Below are 19,798 nucleotides of genomic sequence, written 5' to 3' on the forward strand. Positions count from 1 at the left end.
CAACGTGGGTGCTCACAAACTGTTTTGCATCGGACACAAATACTGTTGTAGCTTCTGCATTAGGGTGTTGGACTACGCCCTTCCTATTTCAGGCCTGTATCTTTCCCCCATACATTCTTGCTCTTAATAAGCTCCTGGTGCCTCACCGCACCCCCGAGGATCATGGGGCAGCCAAACAATAATAGGACGCCCACTGCGCATCTCCCCTAGCGGCTTGCCTGTTTTTCTGTCCTTGATTTCCACAAGAGAGGTGCTGCAGGGGTGACCTCAACATGCTGATGAAATTCAGTCTTAAATCTTAAAGGGGTTTGGGGTGATACAGTTGGGCATCTTTTCACTTGGGCAGCAAGGAACATTTGTTTTGCATCAGTGCTCCCTTCAGTTTTTGACAAAGAAACTGGCCACTTTGTGTTGTGACACAACATTCACGGGCATCGAAAAGGTGCTATATGTGTCTAGAAAAGATAACCCTGGTCATTAATGCACTTGCTGGAGAGATCTGTGCTTTCTCTATTTGCAGTTTGAACCATAATGTAGCCTTGAGGGAGAACGTGTCTCCTGCATAGCACACTCTGTGACACGCAGATGACAGATTTTTATGTCAAAGCCTAAGAGACAGCACAGCTGTCTGGTTTCAGCCCAGCTGTCTGGTTTGCTAACGACAACAATGGGACATTCAGAAAGCTTCCCTGGGGATGCAATCCAGCTGTTGCTTACCGTTTGCTTTCTATCTCACATTTTCTTGCTTTCTATTTTCTAGCTTTATTTATTTTAGGCTGTCCAGCTTGAGTTCGTCTTTTTGGTTGCCCAAACCTTATTTACAGTATCTGTCCGAGTGCTCCTTTTCTGTGCATTTGCTGTTCATTCAACAGCAAATGTCAGGCATTGTCTTCCGGGGAGCTTGGTGTTTACTTTTCTTTCTCTTCAAAGTGAGAGGATTTCGGTGACAATCATGCTGGCTACAGGGGGTCATTCTTGTAATTCTGAAGTGTGGTGGAAACAAACATTTTAATACCATCAATATACAAGGTGATGATATCTCCACACATTATCGTTTGTGCGCTGTATACTTTTAGCAGTAAAACTGTGTGTTTGTGCAAATGATATGGTATTTCAATTGAAGATGTGTTGTTTGTAAAGACAGTGAGTTACCACACCAAGCATTCTCCATTTTACCCCATTCCACTCTACTCTGCACCCCTGCACTCTACTTTGCAGCACTCCACACTATGCCACTCCACTCTACGCCACTCCGCACTGTCACTGCAATCTACATCACTTACCCTTCACTCTACGCCTCTCTACTCTGCATCACTCTACGCCTATGTACTCTACCCCACTCTACTTTACTATGCACCACTGCACTCTACCCTACTCTACTCTACAACAGTCTGTGCCACTGCACGCTACACCATTGTAATCTAAATCACTGCACTCTGCACCAGTCTGTTCTACTCTACACCACGGCACTCTACGGCAATCTACTATACATCACTGCAATCTACGACAGTCTATTCTTCTGCAGCACTGCACTCTGACACTGAGCTTTATGCAACTCTACTCTGTGCCACTGCATCCACGCCGCTGCACTCTATTCTACGCCACTCCATTCCACTGCACTCTCCGCCACCACACTGTACTCTGCATCACTCCACTCTACACCACTGCATCGTCCCACACCACTCTACTCTGCAACACTGCATTCTCCACCACTGAAATGTACGCCACTCTACTCTGCACCACTGCATTCTGTGCCACTCTACTGCCCTCTATGCCAATTCGCTGTACACCACTACACTCTATGCCACTCTACGCCAAGCCACTCTAATCTACTTGGAAGCACTGCACTTTACAGCACTCTGCTCCATGCCACTGCACTTTATGCCTCTCTACTCTGAAACAATCTACTCTATGCCTCTGCACCCTACACCAATCTGTTCCACTCGACTTTACACCACAGCACTCTACGTGAATACACCCTACACCACTTTACTCAAAAGTAACACACTCTATGCCTCTGCACTCTACATCACTGAACTCTGCCACTCTATTGTACCCTACACCACTGTACTATACACCACTCTACTGTGCACCACTGCACTCTCAACACTTCACCCTACACCTCTCTACTCTGCACAACTCTACTCTATGCTGATGCGCTCTGCTTTACTATGTAGCTTTGAACTCTACACCAAACCCGTCTAGGAAGCTCTACTCTGCACAACCCCACTCTACACCAGTGCTCTCTATGCCACTCTACACCAGTGCTCTCTATGCCACTCTACACCACTCCACTTTACACCACTTTGCTCTATTCAGAAACATTCTACTCTCTGCCACTGCGCGCTATTCTGCGCCACTCTATACAACTCTACTCTGCACCACTCTACTCTACGCCAAAGCACTCTACTCCACCAATGTGCTTTACGCCATAGCACTCTATGCAAATCTACTCTGCACCACTGTACTGTACTCCACTTCACTCTTGGCCACTCTGCTCCACTTTACACTCTCCACTCTGATGCTCTTCTCCATTACACTCTACTCCACTCCGACAGTGTACTCAACTGACAGTCCACTGTACAACACTCCACTCTGCTATACTACAACACTCTACGATGCTCTACCCAACTGTCTCTACTCCACGCCACTTTACTCCACTCTATTCTATGACACACTCCTCTACACCACTTTGATACTCTTCCACTCCACTCTAAAACTCTCTACTCCACGCCACACCACTGTACGCCAATCTACTCTGCTGTACGCCACGCTACTCTACACTACTATACTCCACACAACACCCAATATGCCACTCCACTCTACACCACTCCAGAACATACTATACTGCCCCACGAAACTCTGCTCCAATCTACGCCCTCCTACTCTACGACACTCTCTGTGAGAAGTTGGCCTGGCATATGCTGTCCACTATTCTAGTGGGCACCTTGCACCAGTCCAAACGACCCCTTATTGATGGTAGGTTTAAGACAACCATCATAGAAAGCTATCCTAGTGGTAGCTGTGGAGAGCAGCCTTCAGGCTAAGTCTTGAAGGAATGTAAAGCGCTTGTTTTACCAGTCTATAATCTCGTGAATGACCAAATGAAAGGAGAACTACAGCAGGTATATATATAAAATATAGGTATTTATTCTATACACGTCCCTCTAGTCTCTTTATGAGGCTAGAGGCAAAAGTACATATGGTAAACTTATTTAGCACACAGTAAATCAGTAAATTCGTATAATATGCGTTGAGCCCCAGGGGCGTACCAAACCATATATTAAGAAAGTGATATAAGTACTATGACTTACATAGAGCACAGGACTAGGGCCTATAGAACCGCCTGGGCCACCAGGAACCACCCAAGTTAGTGAAACAGGGGACCCACGGGGGACGCTTGCAGTGTCTAAACGCAGCTGCGAATCACCATTAACTACTAAGGGAAAGTCGCATTTGGAAAATTACAGATTAAGGACACTTAGAAGAGGACTTGGAGCAAACCCCTTTAGAACTAGTAGGTTCTAGAGTCAACACCCACAGGAGCACCGGAGCACTCGAGTTACCTCACCCAGGGAAGCCGGGTGCATATGTGTAATTCAACAACACAAATCCATACCACATAATTCCTTTCCACACAACACAGTTCTCATCTCTCAATTCCACAACACACAATTCCACTCAACATTAATTCACTCCATGCCACTTAATCACAGTCTAACAAATTCCACTTCACAGATTTCCACTCCACTATATAACCATTGAGCTGTTTGTGAAACAACTACAATGTCAGATTTTCCCTAGCCTGTATTAGCAGTGTCAAGGATTGAAATAATTTATTGGTCAAGATAAGAAATTATAGCATTTGGTGCAGATATTTTTGGTATCTGTTATTGTTGGGTAAGTAATTTAGGGGTAGGAGAAGGCAGATTACAAAACAGGACTATCAATAGAAGGATGTGACGTACCTCCAAGTTTGTGTTCTTAGCATGCCTACGAGCCACCCTACCTTTACAACCATGGCATCTCTATTTTACAAAGCATTATGGTGATGGTTCTGGAATGTTGCTGAAGTTAGTATGAAATACAGACCCTCTCCTCCAATACCATCCCCAAACTTTAGGTGCTCTGATGGTATTAATACTCTTAGAGGCTTTAGCTTTTGGTTTTCATTTGAGCATCCGATAGCTCAGACCCCCATTTATGGGCAGTTGTTGTGAAAGTTGATGTATTGTTTGGTTGGCGGTGATTGTCACTAAAATGAGTCAACCATGCCACTTGTCACCCCAAATGGTCTGGGATTTGATGTGTTCCAATGTAGAGTGGACCTGGACTGGCAGTTCGGGCTGGACTGTTGCTATTGGAGCAGACCAAGAATGATTTGCATATGGCCTAGTCCAGTCTGAGGTGGCATAGGGGGGATCAAAAAATGATGGACTGCGGTGTTGCTCCCGGTAATTACATGTGGATGAGATTAATCCAAGCTTTGCACTCCTCTCTTTTTTGAATTCCTCATATTGTTGCTGGGTTCGCAGTTGCCGAGTAAGAGAAAAAGCACAATGCTATTTTAGACTCTAAAATCTGGAACCCCGTCATGTCAGTCATTAGTGCTAAACCTGGACTCTAGGCACAGACGCAGTCACGCAGACAGAAACGCAGAGACACGTACACAGACGTGGAGAATCATACAAAGACTCCCTCTCGTGTTCAAGCTGTACCAAAAATCAAATAATTAATATGGATTAGTTAACAACAGTGCTAATATAATAGAATGGTTCCTGCCCCTTGTGTGGCGAAGGCGTGGACTTGACCGCGTAAAATGGGGCTAGGGTGTTCGAACAAATTGTTCATCACAATCGCATAAACAGCATCCGTAGTGTCCTGTGAAGGCAGTATGAAAAGTGTTGTAATACATGACCAATGATGAGGTGAATGAGGAAATGACTTGATCCTAATGCACAAACCAGGCCAGATGCAAATGCACATAGATGCCAGATGCAAAGGCACAATCTCTCTCACACACACACATGCACACTCCCCCCAACCCACCACACACACACATTTTGAAAAAACAGACTGTACATGGGCCTAACACACACACACATACATTTTGAAAACAGGCGGTACATGGGCCTTACACATACAAACACACACATACATTTGAAAACACACAGACTGTACATGGACCTTGAGGGGGAGGGTTTTGGGGAGACTATGGAGTGTGTGTTTGGTCTGGTTCAGTAACAGAGGTCAAATTCAAGGGTGTCTGACTTATTAAATGTCTAGATTCCCAATCTCTACAAAGTCATTAAACATCTCACTGAATTGTTTCTTCTGTCTCCTTAGGCTTCAGTCCTACAGACTCCTTCCACCCTCTAGAGACCAGCTGTGCACTCCACCGCCCTTGGATTAAACAAAAAAGTAAGTGTTATTTTATCCTAAATAAAACATCAGAACTATCGGAAAGTCTATTCCTCTCCACTTCCTTTGTATCGCTGTTCTTCCCAATGGTGTTTTCCAGCTTTTCTTCTACTTTTATGCACACTTGTATCACTTGCCCTTTATTTCTCCTGTCTGTTATCCTTTCTTCTGCTTTGTTTCTTTTTCCTTTGCACTCTTGTCTCCTTGCCACCACCTTTATCACGAGAATAAGGCCCTTTATTAGGCCACCAAGACTCACTAGTAAAAGGAAAACAAAACAGTTATCTTTAGACTGGCCCTGTAGGCAGGATACTGTGAGCAATAGTCTGTTTTCCCCTCTATTCCTACAGATGAACAACATAATTTTTTTTAGTTTTTTACAAAAATGCATCAGGAAAGAAATAGAAGCGGGAGCTGCAGCATCGGCTATATGGCCTTACAGTGGTTCGCTTCTTTTTTGCAGAATTGCACCTTTCATGTGGCACCAAACCCTTTTTAGTCTCAGGTTTTTGCTTTGCAACTGGGGGTGCCTTATGGCTACCCCTTGAGCCCTACTTTATTCAGTCTTTACAAGCACCCCCTGTCTGATATCATAGAGTATTGCATATCATAAGCGGTTGATACACAGCTGATTATCATCCTGTCACAGGGCGAAGCTAACATGGCGGTTCTGTTAAGGACCTGTCTGACGGATTAGGCTGATTGGATGGACCTCAATTGTCTCGAGCTCAATGCAGGGGAAACTGAGGTCTATATCCTAGGTACGCAGCCTTCGATTTGATGCGCTTGGATCCTTACCTGCCCCAAAGCCTAAAGTCAAGAACCTTGGCATCTGGTTCAATGCTGGGCTCTCTTTTGATGGCCAGATTACAGCCTTGGCTGGCAAGTGTTTCAGGATCCTAAGAACTCTTAAAAAGATACTTGGACTTCTCCTGGAAGCCGCCAAAAAGACAGCAGTCCAGTCCCTGGATATGTCCAGGCTGAACTATTGTAATGTCCTGAACATGCGTGTCTCACAGTCTCGGCTGACGAGACTTTTGCGTATACAGAACGCGTGAGCCGTTTGCTGAAAAGGCTTTCCTTTAAAGCAATGTGCTATTGCTACAAGGTTGTTAACAATAAGGGCCCTCGATGTTTGCATCCTTTTGCTAAACTCTAAAAAGAACACCCACTGGATGATCTTCCTTTAGTTTTCTAGCAGCCCAGAGGTAGAACTCTCCCTCCCCTTTCACTCAAACAGGAAAAAACTGAACTTTCGTTCCGCAATAATCTAAAGACCTGGTTGTTTAGGTCAGTCTGATTAGAGATGTTTTCTTATTTATTTATTTATTTATTTATTTATTTTAACAACTTGTAGAGCGCCTGGTGACCCGAAGGCATCCCCGCGCTGTAATGATTTTGATATCCAGATGAGATGGAGGAGAGAAAAAAAAGAAAGAAAAGGGGGGGGACGTTATTTCGGAAATACAAGTCTTAGCATGTTGTTTGGTTCTAACTTTCGAGAGCGAGACCTTAGCGCTGGGATACTTTGGTAAAAGTAACTAGGTGCTTTATAAATCATATTATTATTATTGAGACTTCCAGTGATTGGTTTGGAGGGTATGACATGATTCAAATTGGAAAAAGCCTGTATGGCAGACTCAGTAGGGTGAATCTAAGCTGAGGATCTCTGTGCTTTTAAAAAAATCAATCTGTGAGGGGTGCAGACAGGAGCGAGAAATTCAGAATAAACAGTCTATAATAACCCAAAAGGCCTAGAAGGCTCACATCTCTCACTTGTTTTTAAGGAATGGAACCCCAGTGATAGCCTGCCCGTCACCTTTTTTCCGGGGGGCTCGATAACCCTGTTCCCCAGTAGGTATCCCTTTGTCAAATACTAACTTAGATTTCTTGGAGTTATGGAGTCCATCCTGCCGAAGTGTTTTTAAAATGGCGGTCAGATGTTTTAAATGGTCTGCATTGGGGACTAAAGATAATGATATAATCTAATTATGGACCAGCATGTTGTCAGTGTGGCTCTAGGATTTGATTCTTAAGTCTCTGGAAGGTGGCTGGTGCTCCATGTAATCCAAATCGCAATACTGTGAATTTATAGAGACCTTGAGGGGCAAAAAAGGCAGTTTTCTCATTAGTCTCTGTTCTCTAAGAGATCCGTCAATACGCTTTGTAAGGTTTATATTGCATATATACTGAGAGTTTCTGAACTGCTCACTCATTTAATCTATTCTTTGAAGGGGGAAGTTAGCAAACTTTGATAATCTTTTGACTGCCCTAAAACCTATATAAAAGAGGATGCTACTGTCCGAGTTAGCAATTGGGACTATGGGTGAAGACCAATCGCTAAAGGATGGATCTATGACAGACATTTGGGTCAATCAGTTAAATCTGGTTTGTAAAACGCTGCTTATCACCTGTGAGGGTATCCAGGCGCCAGTGACTTCCTTACGAATCAACTCTTCTAGCTTCTGGTATTCTATATGGTCTCTGATTTATCACCACCCCAGGCTCTGTGATTATAGCATGAGCAGTTCTGCCAGGTACATCTGAGAAATCCTCAGAGGATGGACGCAAGGCACTAAGAACATTACCAATTGAGAGGTTGTCCATGGTACTGCTGTGGCCGGTGCAGTAGCTGCTAAATTATCCCCCGGAGGTGAGGGTCCAAACCTTTTTTAAGAATATTAATGTGAAACATGTGGGTATCGGTTCAGAACATTTGCACTCTATATTTGATTTTCCCTATCCTTTCGAATATTTTATAAGGATCTTGCCATTCAGCTTCAAGTTTATTCTCTCGAGAAGGGAGCAATACTGAAACCCAATTGCCTACTTTTAATTCTCTCCAGTTTGACCCTTATTTCTAAAAGTACTGCTCTATCTGTAGGAATTTATCTAGTTGGGTTTGAGGCAATTTATGCAGTTTTCTTAATCTGGATTTTAATGTACGGTATATTTAAGGGTGCCTGTTTTCCGTTTTTGCAAATTAATACAGACAGAAAACAATTTATTTTCCTGTCTATTTTTAAATGTGGATAAAAATGGAAATTGGGTTGTTTTTTGAGTGAGTCTAGGTGCTGTCAATCATGACTGCCAGGCCAATAGCTGTGCGGATTGAAAGGTAAAGGGGTTAAACAAAATAAAGGAATTTTAGTAAAGACCCTTAAATAGCAGTACATATGCATAACCTTGATACTAACATTTGCCTGTTTTCTTATAAGTGCATATTTTATCATCTGAGTGTGTTTATATCACTGAAACCGGTCAGGCGTTCAGGCATGAGTGCATATTTATTGGTTAAGTAAAGTAAATGTAGAAATATACTTGTTTCAGCTTCATTTTTTCACAAAACCCTAAATAATAATGCATAAATACAGATAAAATTAGAAAAATATATATATATGGATAAATCCAGACATCAATGTAAAACAAAAATAAAAAATACCATTAAAACCAGGAGCTCTGGGTATATTCCAAAAGTGTTTTGTCATCCTGGGAGGTTTCTTTTCAGGCATCCAGAGTCCTTTCCAAGAGTTCAGAGTTTCTTCCTGAGCAGTAATTCGGAGAAAGAGTAACCTAAACTACTCTGGACTTGGTTGTGAATAACGTATAGAGCCAATTACAATAATTGGTCCCAGTTGAGTCCTTCCCTGGTTAGTTTTAGAGTACCATTATATTGTTCTACCAGCCCATCAGTTTTGGGGGTGGTATACTGAGGTAAGCTAGTGCTTTATACCCAAAGTGGCAAATTCTTTTGCATCAGTCTGGAAACTGGGTACTCTGATCAGCTAGGAGCTCTTTGGGAAACCCCACTCATGAAGATATTTTGATTTAAATGTATGGCAATGATTTTGATAATGGTTTCCTTTAATGGTACTGCTTCCATATAGTGGGTGGCATAGTCAACCAAAATAAATATGTTTAATCCCTTTACTTGATGCGATAAGAGGTCCTACCAGATTGACTTGCTCAAAAGGGGTTCCTGTTATGGGCATGCTTTCTAAAGGCGCTGCTGTAGGTTGATAGGTATTCTTTTTTTGACAAATTGAGTAGTTGTGACAATAGGATTTGATATGATTGCAAATCACAGGCCAGTAAAACTGTTCTAGGATGACTTGGGAGGTTATTTCTAGTCTAAAATACCCTGCCAACTGAAATGACCAAGGAAAAGGACTTGCTCTTGAAAGCAATCTGGGACTAATAACTGAGGCTTATCTCTTGTTTTATCCACTCTGTACAATAGACCCTTTTGTATAAAAAAAGAAGGGGTATACCTGATTCCTGCGTTTATCATTCTCTTGGGCCTTTTCGTCAACCGTTCTGAAGGGAACTGTCATTGACTTTGGCAGCCTTATAATGTTTGCCCAGCTACCATATTTCTGTAGTGAAAACAACTGTCTTTGGGGCCTTTAAAAAAACAAAATGTTTTCCTCCATCCAGGTTCTTTTAAAATCGTTTAACCGCCATGGGGAGTCTAATACCACATGGGAAAAAGAAGACTGTTCTAGCCAATCCTGCTCTCAATGTAGGAAAGTCTTTAGAAGGTTGAGAAACTGAGGGTTATCGGTCCCTATAATGAGATTTTCAGGCAAATTGGGAAGTACTCCTACTTTTTGTGACTGGTTTCCCCTGTGGGTCCCATTATAGGGACTTTAGCTATGTTGTCTTCTTGCTGATCCCCATGCACATATTTGATAACAACCTTCATTTGAGTAATTATCTGCTATGGGGCAACAGACCGTAATAGCTGGGTGCCACTTCCTGGGTATAATAGATTGGTCCATTAATACAATATATTTCCATGAGTTCTTTGTCTTGCCTTTTCTTTTGACAGAATCTGGCTGTGCATCCCAGTTCTCCACACTTGAAACACTGGGGTCTTGTATTCCCTCCTAAGCCTGGTGGAGGAGTTTAGAGGAGTGGAGAGTCTCTTTTATATGTTACCTATTCTCAAGGTACCTGGGAGGATGCTGCGGCAGGGGGGTTTCAGATGTCTTACTGGTTCAAAAGTATTCCTAACGTTTTGTACTCGGTGTTGTTCTCGAGAGTCAATCTGGCATGTGGTTTTAAGCACTTCTGGGTTGAAACTGGGAGGTCTTCAATGAATTGCTCTAGATATATCTTATTTATGATGTCCTCTTTGGTACTTTCATGTGGTTTCAACTATTTATCAGAGGCATCCATTTGCTTAAAAAACAAGCATTTACAATGCAACGGTTTCGCCTTGGCAAAAGTTAGAGCTATTGGCATTGTAAAAGACAACATTTTTATTTATGTGTTGGTTTTGAAAACAGATAAATAAATGACATTGTCATTTACATTGCCAATAGCTTACTCTCTCGCAAATGTGAGACCTATTGTACCCTACTGGACGAGCTCAGCAGACAGCAATTACTACCACACACACACACCCAGAGCCACAGACACCCAGAGCCACACACACACAGCCAGCCACACACACCCAGAGCCAAACACACACACACACACAAAGCCACACACACACACACACACACACACCCAAAGCCACACACACACACACACACCCAAAGCCACACACACACACACACACACACATCCAGAGCCACACACACACACCCAGAGCCACACACACACACCCAGAGCCACACACACCCAGAGCCACAGAGCCACACACACCCAGAGCCACACACACACACAGAGCCACACACACTCACACACACAGAGCCACACACACTCACACACCCAGAGCCACACACACTCACACACACCCAGAGCCACACACACCCACCCAGAGCCACACACACCGACCCAGAGCCACACACACCCACCCAGGAGAGCAAGCACAGCGAGGGGGCAGGGAAGCAAGCACAGCGAGGGGGCAGGGAAGCAAGCACAGCATGGGGGCAGGGAAGCAAACCAGGGGGCAGGGAAGCAAACCAGGGGGCAGGGAAGCAAACCAGGGGGCAGGGAAGCAAGCACAGGCAGGTTGCAGGGGAGCAAGCACAGCCAGGGGCAGGGGAACCAGGGGGCGGGGGAGCAGCACAGCCAGGGGGCAGGAAAGCAAGCACAGGCAGGTTGCAGGGGAGCAAGCACAGCCAGGGGCAGGGGAACCAGGGGGCGGGGAAGCAAGCACAGCCAGGGGGCGGGGAAGCAAGCACGGCCAGGGAAGCAAGCACAGCCAGGGGGCAGGGAAGCAAACACACTAGTCACTAGTAGGTTTCAAAAGAGATCCTGGGCTGCACAATTTTCAGATCAAGTATTTGTGCAACAGCTGGCCGGAGATCCCTACTGGAATACTGGGAGAGGGCATGAACCCTCTGCCTACTCAGAAACGCAGATAAGGAGCAAGATTACACTTTCAAGCAGGATGAAACAGAAAGCATGATGATCAACGCATAACCAGTGCTGCTGCCACAGCCAGAGTTAAAAAGGTAGAATAAGGTACGAACAATTAACATCACTTTTTTACTGCTTATAAATAAAAATCACCTGGCTTTAAAACACACTGTACTCTAATACAACGATCATTAAACCATGTTTCCTCATGTAAGTAATGAGGAGTGCTTTTCATAATGAGGTTTACTGAGTTACTGAAGGGCACGTAGGTAAGCAGCCATTCATACTCTGTAGCACGCAAAATGTATTTAATTACTTTCATTCAAGTTAAGAGGGATTCAGCATAAGCGAGTGCGTGCCAAACTCACGTTTTGATTCACGCGTTTAGTTTTTGTACCTTCCACAATGCCTCCTATTTGTTCATCCTTTTTCACAATAGTAAGCGGTTTTTACAGCACGTGTCCCATACAAATACTTAACAATGATATACCTTACACTGATCCCCACGCCCAGAATTCTTATATTTTCGCCTTGCCTGATAAGTATTATATGAGACACCCCAAACATTTTCTCCGTTAGTGGGCTAAAGGTAGAATATCTAGATTAATCCCCTCAACTGATTAAGAGCTACTACTGTAGTTCTTATTGGATGCATTCATAGTGGTGCAATTGATGCCAATGAATGCGTGTTTACAGCCTTCTCCCCATAGTGGGAATCTCAGGGTGTTGGTGCTGTATTTGTTACCAAGCGTATACTTGGCAGTAGGAAGTAAGCTACTGCTTGCCGAGTGCGCCAACCTTTGGGTGTATCATGCCACCTGGGTAGCTCCCGTTTAGTGCATCATAGGATACTCTTGATCAAGTTGCCCGTCTCTAATTACGTGCAAATGTAGATAGTTACTAATAGAGTCCCTTACTGTTCACGCTCATTGATTGCCCTCCATATGGATGGGAACTGTAGAGCGAGCAGACCAACCTCTCGCTCACTACACTCAATCTCCCACGATATTCACAAGGCGCATCCTATATGCTACAAAACATTGATTGCTCGAGGCATATAGGCTGGAGGTTCCTGTTGTACTATTTTTTCCTGAGATGGGGGGACACCATGCGTAGGACACACACACCATGATGCTCAGATGGGGTACCCTGCCCATGTCGGGTGTGGTCTCTCTAAACCTGCTGTCAGCTGCTTCCCCTCCTGGTTTCATTGCAAAATATGAAGTTTCCTTACTCTCCTTACCTCACTGTCCACTACTTCATGATAGGCCGGTGGAGGGTCAAAGCCTCCGCGCCCGCTGCGACTGCCCTCGCCACTGTCCCCACGAGGGCCGCCGCTATCCATGGGCTCATACCCGCCGTAGTCCAAGCCCGGCCGCTCGTTTGTGAGCAGCACCACCGCTTCATTGATGTCATTTTTTGCCAAACGCAATGCTTTCCGGATGGCACCAGGGTCAGCGAATCCCATGCACAGCAGGGTCGTGGTATGCTGCTCTTCTTCGCTCTCCATGTCACCCGTGCGCACAATCTCCTGGCCACTCACTGAGCTCCGCACCTGACACTTACGCTCCTGCGCGCCGCCATCTTCCCGGCCCTCCCACTTCCTCCCACTACCTCCCTTTCGGTGAACAGAACGAAGCCACTGGAGCTGCCAATCTCTTGTCACGTGACCCGACAAAAACTGATGGAGAGCAGGGAGTAACATCGTGATGAGAGACATAGAAGTAGGACACAAAATAAGCACGTTACCCAAGGGCTCAGAGACTGGAAAATGCACCCCGAGGCAAATGCTGTGCTTTGGAAACTTAACTACGGATAGAAAAATAGGATATTCTATTTTTTTAAATGATGTGACCAGACACTGTTCGTGTTAAATTAATGTACATTTTTATCCGAAGAAACATCCCACTTCTTACTCATACCCTGCGGAGGACAGCCGGGTGGGGAAGGATGGGAGCGAGAGCACGAGACGGAGCAGGCAACGTAGGACAGGAGAGATGAGAGAGAGGGACAGGGAAGCCAGAGAGGCGGGAGAAGCGAAGAGGTCCCGGGCCGCGCTGTGATTGGCTGACGTCACGGGGTGTCCCGGGCCGGCAGCCAATCACAGCGCGGCCCGGGAATGACGTCACGGGGGTGTCCCGGGCCGGCAGCCAATCGCAGCGCGGCCCGGGACAAAGGGGCGGGGCTTAAAAAAAGCACCAGAAACGCCCCCGAATCGCGTTTTCGTGAGAAAGCGCGATTGACAGCCTCTGCTTCCCAATGGCTAGCCTCCATGGCGCCGCGGCCAGGGCGACTGATGCTGGAATCTGGGGACCACGGTTCGATCCCCGGCTCCGGCGGCAGGTTAGCCCAGCACCATGTGACTCTGGGCAATAGCTCGCTTAATCTTCCCGACGGCCCCCAGCGCCTAGAGACCCTTACGGGTGATTGTGCGCTTTACAAATGTGGACTTTACTTTTTTTATTTATGGAGCTAGCCAATTGGAAACAGAGGCTGTCCTAACCTCACTACTAAAAACAATAGATTTCGACTGGGAGGGGCTTCGCCCCTCGCCAAAAGTCGAAACCTAAAAAGGGACCTAGGTCTGTCTCGAGCATTCCCTCTCTCCCACTGAAAATCTAGTCTGTAACTCTGCTCATCTTTCCCCATTTGTTCTAGGATTATCCTCTTAATTTCTTTATAAGGAGTATCTGCCATGGAGCCGGCAGTCTGATAAGCTGCTTGAACTATTAGAACTATTAGAGACCGGTAATAAATAGGTCCACCTATTTTCCTGCCAGCGGCTGGCCTTAGCAGCTGTTTCGAAATATATAAGAAAGGTAGTTGGATCTTCCCCCATTGTGAATTTCTGCAAGTAAATGTTAGGCCCAATCGTAAGTCCTCCGCTTTAAGAGATTCCAGTGGCTAACTGTAGTTGGTTTTCCAGTAACTAATGAAGCTGCTCTGCCTGTATTTTGACGGTATTCTGGAATACTCCCCTTTCTATGTCAGCGGACTTAATATATCGTTCTAGTGCCCATTCCAGTTTTTGCTGTTGTTCCACTAGGTGATGTACTAGGCTCCTTATCTTGTTTCAAACGGGGGTGGAGGGGATACCCACTTCTGACACCACGTTTAGCCGAGTCGAGTCTGACCGAAGTCTACAGTCCAGACAACTCGGGTTAAAGAAAAAAGAAACAACTTAGGCTTTCAGTTTCTTGAATGTAAAGTCCTTTACCTTGGCTTTTGTTGGTCTTCCTTTGTTGTAGACCTCTTGTGACAGATTTGCTTCTTCTTTCAGGGGTTTCGGTCTGGAGGACAGGGTATCGCGGACAGAACAGACCGAAGTCTCGGGTAAGTGTAGGTCATTTTCCCTGCTCATGTATTGCCCTGACCCTTCTATGTCCTCTTTTTTCATATGCTTTCTCGAGACTCCTCTTTTCTTGACCTGCATAAAATAAATACACAGAAAAAAACACAATTCCCAATTCAAACTTCAAACTTCTGCATTACAAGTGCTTTACTAATAGAAGGCAAAGGTCAATACTTTCTCATGGTCCCTTTCTTCCTGAGTCATCTATGGCTCTCTTTCCCCACTCCCTCCAACCTTACCCCGGGAGCGCCTGCTCCATTCCCATATACCGGCACTGACCTGGTCGAGCCGCACTCCCCGGGCAGTGTGGCTAGGACGGAGCATCTCTCCGGTCCTGCGGACCCTTGGGAGGTCCTTGAGTGGAGCTGAAGCCTCCTGAAGTTCTCCTTCAGCACGGTGTTGTCCTCTGGCTCCTTGGGGTTCTCAGGGAAAGGTTACCAGCCGCTTGGTGCCAATCTCGCTTTCTCATGGTATTCAGCATTTTTTTCCCCACTCTCCCCACAGCTGTTTTTCAACTTTTACTCACTCTCTTCATCCTGTCTCTTCTCCTTCGATTTCTCCGCTCCTCATCCTCTCGTCCCTGTCTGTCTTCGATCTCCCTCCAGCTGCATGCCTTGCCTCCATTCCTTTCTCTTCCTATGGGAAGAATGTACGTTCTTTTTCTGTCTTTGTGTCTTTCCCTTGTTTCTCCCATTGTCCTTTCCCTCTTTCTAATGGGACCGTTTGTTTTCTCTTAGGAGTTGACGTGGCTGACCCAGTTTTCACTAATGCTGACCTCGCTGGTAAGTATATGACCCACTCTTGGTTACATTCCCCTCTCTTGTCACAGTCATCCTAAAGGGTCATGGAGTGAATACTGCACATAGCACTCCATGTGACTCCTCACTTACCTTTTAGACGTACCCAATAGATTTTGCATAGGATAAATCTACTGGCTCTGCCAGTGCTTGTTTTTTCCTTGTTAGCAGTGTAACATTTTATTTGTATCAACATGTTAGCAAACAATAAGCACACATTTTTTAATATGAAGTAATAAATAGAGTTTTATTTAATTCAAGCTACACTAATCCTCTATGGGTCCCGGAGTAGCGTGCTACCCGCCGAAAAAGCGCTTCGACGCCTCGTCAGGGGTAGTAAGCGCTATATAAATGCAATTACAATACAATACAATACATGCATTTAATCAGTGATACTCAAAGTACTGCCCAGGGGGACGCATGCAGCCCTCCTGACCTTTACGTGCAACCCCTGGGCAGCAGCAGCACTGGGCTAATGTTTATTCGACTCAGCACTAACATGGGAAAATGTTTTATATATACAGCAAACACTTATTGAAAGGTTAGTTGCAGTTACGGAAAGGAAGTAACTAGGCCCCTAACTTTTGGAACACCTTCATTTTTAAGGACCGCTACTAGATATACATGTTTTGCTTCCCCTACTTCCTCTTTACTCCCCCGTGGGCATCAGTGTGGCCCTCGGTCACACCATAGACCAAACTTTGCGGCCCCTGGGAAAACGTTTGTGAGTACCCATGCATTAAATGGTCTTTATATAGGCAGCATTTTTTAAATAAACTTTGTACCACCTAACAAGTGCAAAATAAAATTTGCAAACCTAGTAGTTGTCGTAGATAAACTGAACACTTATTTTGATTAAGTGCCTCACAGTTTTGCTATAGTCTGTTATTATTTACGTCACCCGTTTTCAGTCTGTGCTGCTTTTGCTTCACTCACTGTATTTATTTTATGAATATGAATTTAAAATGCTTTCAGTCTTTAGCTCTCCACATCTATGATGCAAATTAAATAAACATGTCTCACAAGTAAATGTACTTGGGTCCTTTTTTAGAGTTTTGCTGATTGGATACTCTGTCACGATCATGGCCGAGCTCCTGTTAGCATAGGTACGCGTGTATTATAACCATAGGGCTTTTTTAGAGTTTGGGGGACGGATTATCCTTCAATTATTGCTGAAGGATTATCTGGTCTACCAAACTCTAAATAAGGCCCGTAATTTTTAATCTGATTATTGCGCAACATAACTCTTCTGGTGGGTATCTTTTATTAAAAAAAAATCCAGATAGAATTGGGGCATAGATATCTGTAACTGCAAGTCCCTTTTCACTAGCAGTGTTGCTAACAAGTGCCATCTGCTTTTAATTTGCTTATCTATGTTGACACTAAGGTGTAGCAATCTTTTACTCATGCAGTGCGTTTGCAGCAAATACACCCACAAAAGACTGTTTAGGGCACCAAAAACAAGGTGATGAATAGAGCAATTGAATTAATCTCAGCTACTGGCAGTCGCTCGTGGCGCATACCACTCTATCGTTTTTGCATACCATGCACCTCAGTTTGAACCCAGACATAGGCAGATCAGCCTTGTCCCTGCTCCAGTTGGAACAGTCCAGCCCTAACTGCCAGATTAGGGCCTCCCTGAACCGGTACACAAGCATCCTGGGACCGGTTTCGCTCATCAGCCAGAGCCAGATATAGCTTGGTTTCAGTGGCACCGCGAACCCTTGTCTGGGCCGACCCAATAATGAATGTGAGAGACTTGTTTGATTACAGAGCTAAATGTAGCAATGCCCTCCGATGGTGCCACATAGAATTAAAAAAGCGAGAAACAGCAAAAACTATGGGTGGATGGGTGTCCGTTCGCAGTAATCTAAAATCCTCAGCAAACTGCCTAAACCCCACGTTCCTGCAAAGTGGGGCTAGCCATCGCCGATTAGCAATTTTATACCCAGGACAGAAAAAGAGAACATGGATATTGGTCTTCTCGGTACAATTACATCTAGGGCATGCCAGGGAGAGGCTTTGACAATTTATTCGTAAAGGCAAGGAACGGCAAGGTCCCTGTTCTGAACTGGAAATACAGTTTCCTTGCCAAAAGTGGATGTACAGCATCCATATAGTGCTCAAAATGATCCTCCGCTTTGATGTTTAAAAAGTCAGCAATCAAACGACCCAGTTGGGCATTCCCCTGAATGTCGGCCAATTTGAGTGATCTGTATGCTCTGACCACTACAAGGCGCAGGGTGGCCTGGCACGCTACTTCCTGGTTATTCCGCAGATTTGCAAGGCCTAGCTTGTAGCATGTGTCCCTTATCAGGGCTCAAAAAATCATAAAAAATGCACTAGACCTGCAGGTCTAGTAACCTACAAAATCTCCTCGACCTAACTGAAATGCACTTGACCTCCGACTCTGAAAGCTGAGCAAATGTGACAAGTTAACAAGATTTAAAGGCATTTTTATTGCTCATTTACTCTGTGAGCAATAAAGATGCCTTTAAATCTTGCTATCTTGTCGCATTTTTACTGCTTTCAGAGGCAGAGGTCAAGTGTCAGTTTGTGTTCCTAGCCAGAAAGGGTGAGTAGGACGTAAAAATAGCTCGTCCTGAATGAATCTGACTCGCAAATGTGAGCGGTTGAGTGCATTTTTCGAGCCCTGCTTATAAAGGAGAGCCATGGCAACTTGCCCACACCCGGTAAACCCAGAATCTCTTTAATTTCGGACTGATTGTCTGTGAGTTCCAGGGTGGCCCACAATCTGCGCCAGAATGTCCGTGGTAGGAGGCCAATCTCCTCTGCTATTGGTATAATTCCAAGGTCCATACATAGAATGACAAGGAGTACCTGGAGGAAGCCCCAACAGCTGCCTCAGGAGGTTATTCTTGATTTAGACAATTCACCAGTGGGGCAGTGTCCCCAAAGCTCAGCCCCATACATTGCAGCGCTCCTGATTTGCACTTTATAAATCTCGTCTACCGTGGGAGCCGGTTTGCAAGAGGAGTTCCTGTAAGTTTTTACCATCTGAGCAAGTTTGAGGCTTGCTTTGGCTAACTCTGGGCCCCAATCAAGCTTTTCAGATAGTGGGACACCAAGATAGTCAAAAAAAGGTCATCCGTTCTAGCAGGGTACCAATTAGAGAGGGGTTGGGGCGAGTGGATTTAGATGGCTTGAAAACTATACATTTGGTTTTGAGAGTGTTCTCCAGCCCCCTGAGTGCACAGAATGCTACAAAGCTATCGAGACCCTCTGAATGCCCATTGGTGACTTGGAGAGGAGCACGGTGTCGTCCGCAAACATCATGGCAGGCACCTTGCTGTGCCCCAACTTGGGGGGCGTCGTTGTCCACAACATCGTTTTGACGGGCAACCAGAGCGTTGAGGAAAAGGCAAAAGAGGGTTGGGGCAAGCACACACCCCTGTCTTACTCCTCTATTGACTTCAAAACGGGGGGTTAACTTCCCAAATTTCCTGTACCTTACTTGGGCATAATTGTCCACATGCAATCTCATAATCAATGTCAAGAGATAAGGTGGCATTCCCAATTGTTTGAGTACCTCCCACAATTTACCTCTGGGTACCAGATCAAAGGCAATTTTCAAGTTGACAAATATCAAATAGAGGCTGACACCCTCTATTGATACCGTCTTCCAATATAATAGCTGTAGGCTTAGAGTTTGGTCGATGGTGGAGATGTTTTTACTAAACCCTAACTGGTAGGGTCTCAAGATTTTACACTCCTCCATCCACACTTGAAGGCGACTGAGGAGGACCCTAGCAAACAGTTTCTGTGAGACATCAGTCAGACTGATCGGCCTATAGTTCGTCAGTAAAATAAGTGAGCCCTTTTTGAAAACAGGATACATTTCATCCCCCAGTGAGCAACCCGGGATCGCCATGCCTCGCACGATAGCATTGAAAAC

General features: G+C 45.0%; 2 protein-coding genes across 7 annotated transcripts in view; one reads left to right on the forward strand and one right to left on the reverse strand.

Annotated features, from left to right (window-relative positions):
- The window catches only part of LOC144772257 (uncharacterized), a 367,797-nt gene that overhangs the window by 165,452 nt on the left and 182,547 nt on the right, over nucleotides 1-19,798 (reverse strand).
- LOC144772252 (uncharacterized) overlaps nucleotides 1-19,798 on the forward strand; it is a 186,317-nt gene that overhangs the window by 71,230 nt on the left and 95,289 nt on the right. For 2 of the 6 annotated variants that reach the window (XM_078656469.1, XM_078656475.1), the window contains exons 2-4: nucleotides 5,347-5,421; nucleotides 15,014-15,066; nucleotides 15,823-15,867. The gene's annotated coding sequence lies outside the window, so the exon portion shown is untranslated. The remainder of the gene's footprint in view (nucleotides 1-5,346; nucleotides 5,422-15,013; nucleotides 15,067-15,822; nucleotides 15,868-19,798) is intronic. The other 4 variants (XM_078656473.1, XM_078656470.1, XM_078656474.1 and 1 more) reach the window with 2 other exon arrangements.

The sequence above is a fragment of the Lissotriton helveticus genome, chromosome 8, assembly GCF_964261635.1.
Source record: "Lissotriton helveticus chromosome 8, aLisHel1.1, whole genome shotgun sequence".
NCBI lineage: Eukaryota > Metazoa > Chordata > Amphibia > Caudata > Salamandridae > Lissotriton > Lissotriton helveticus.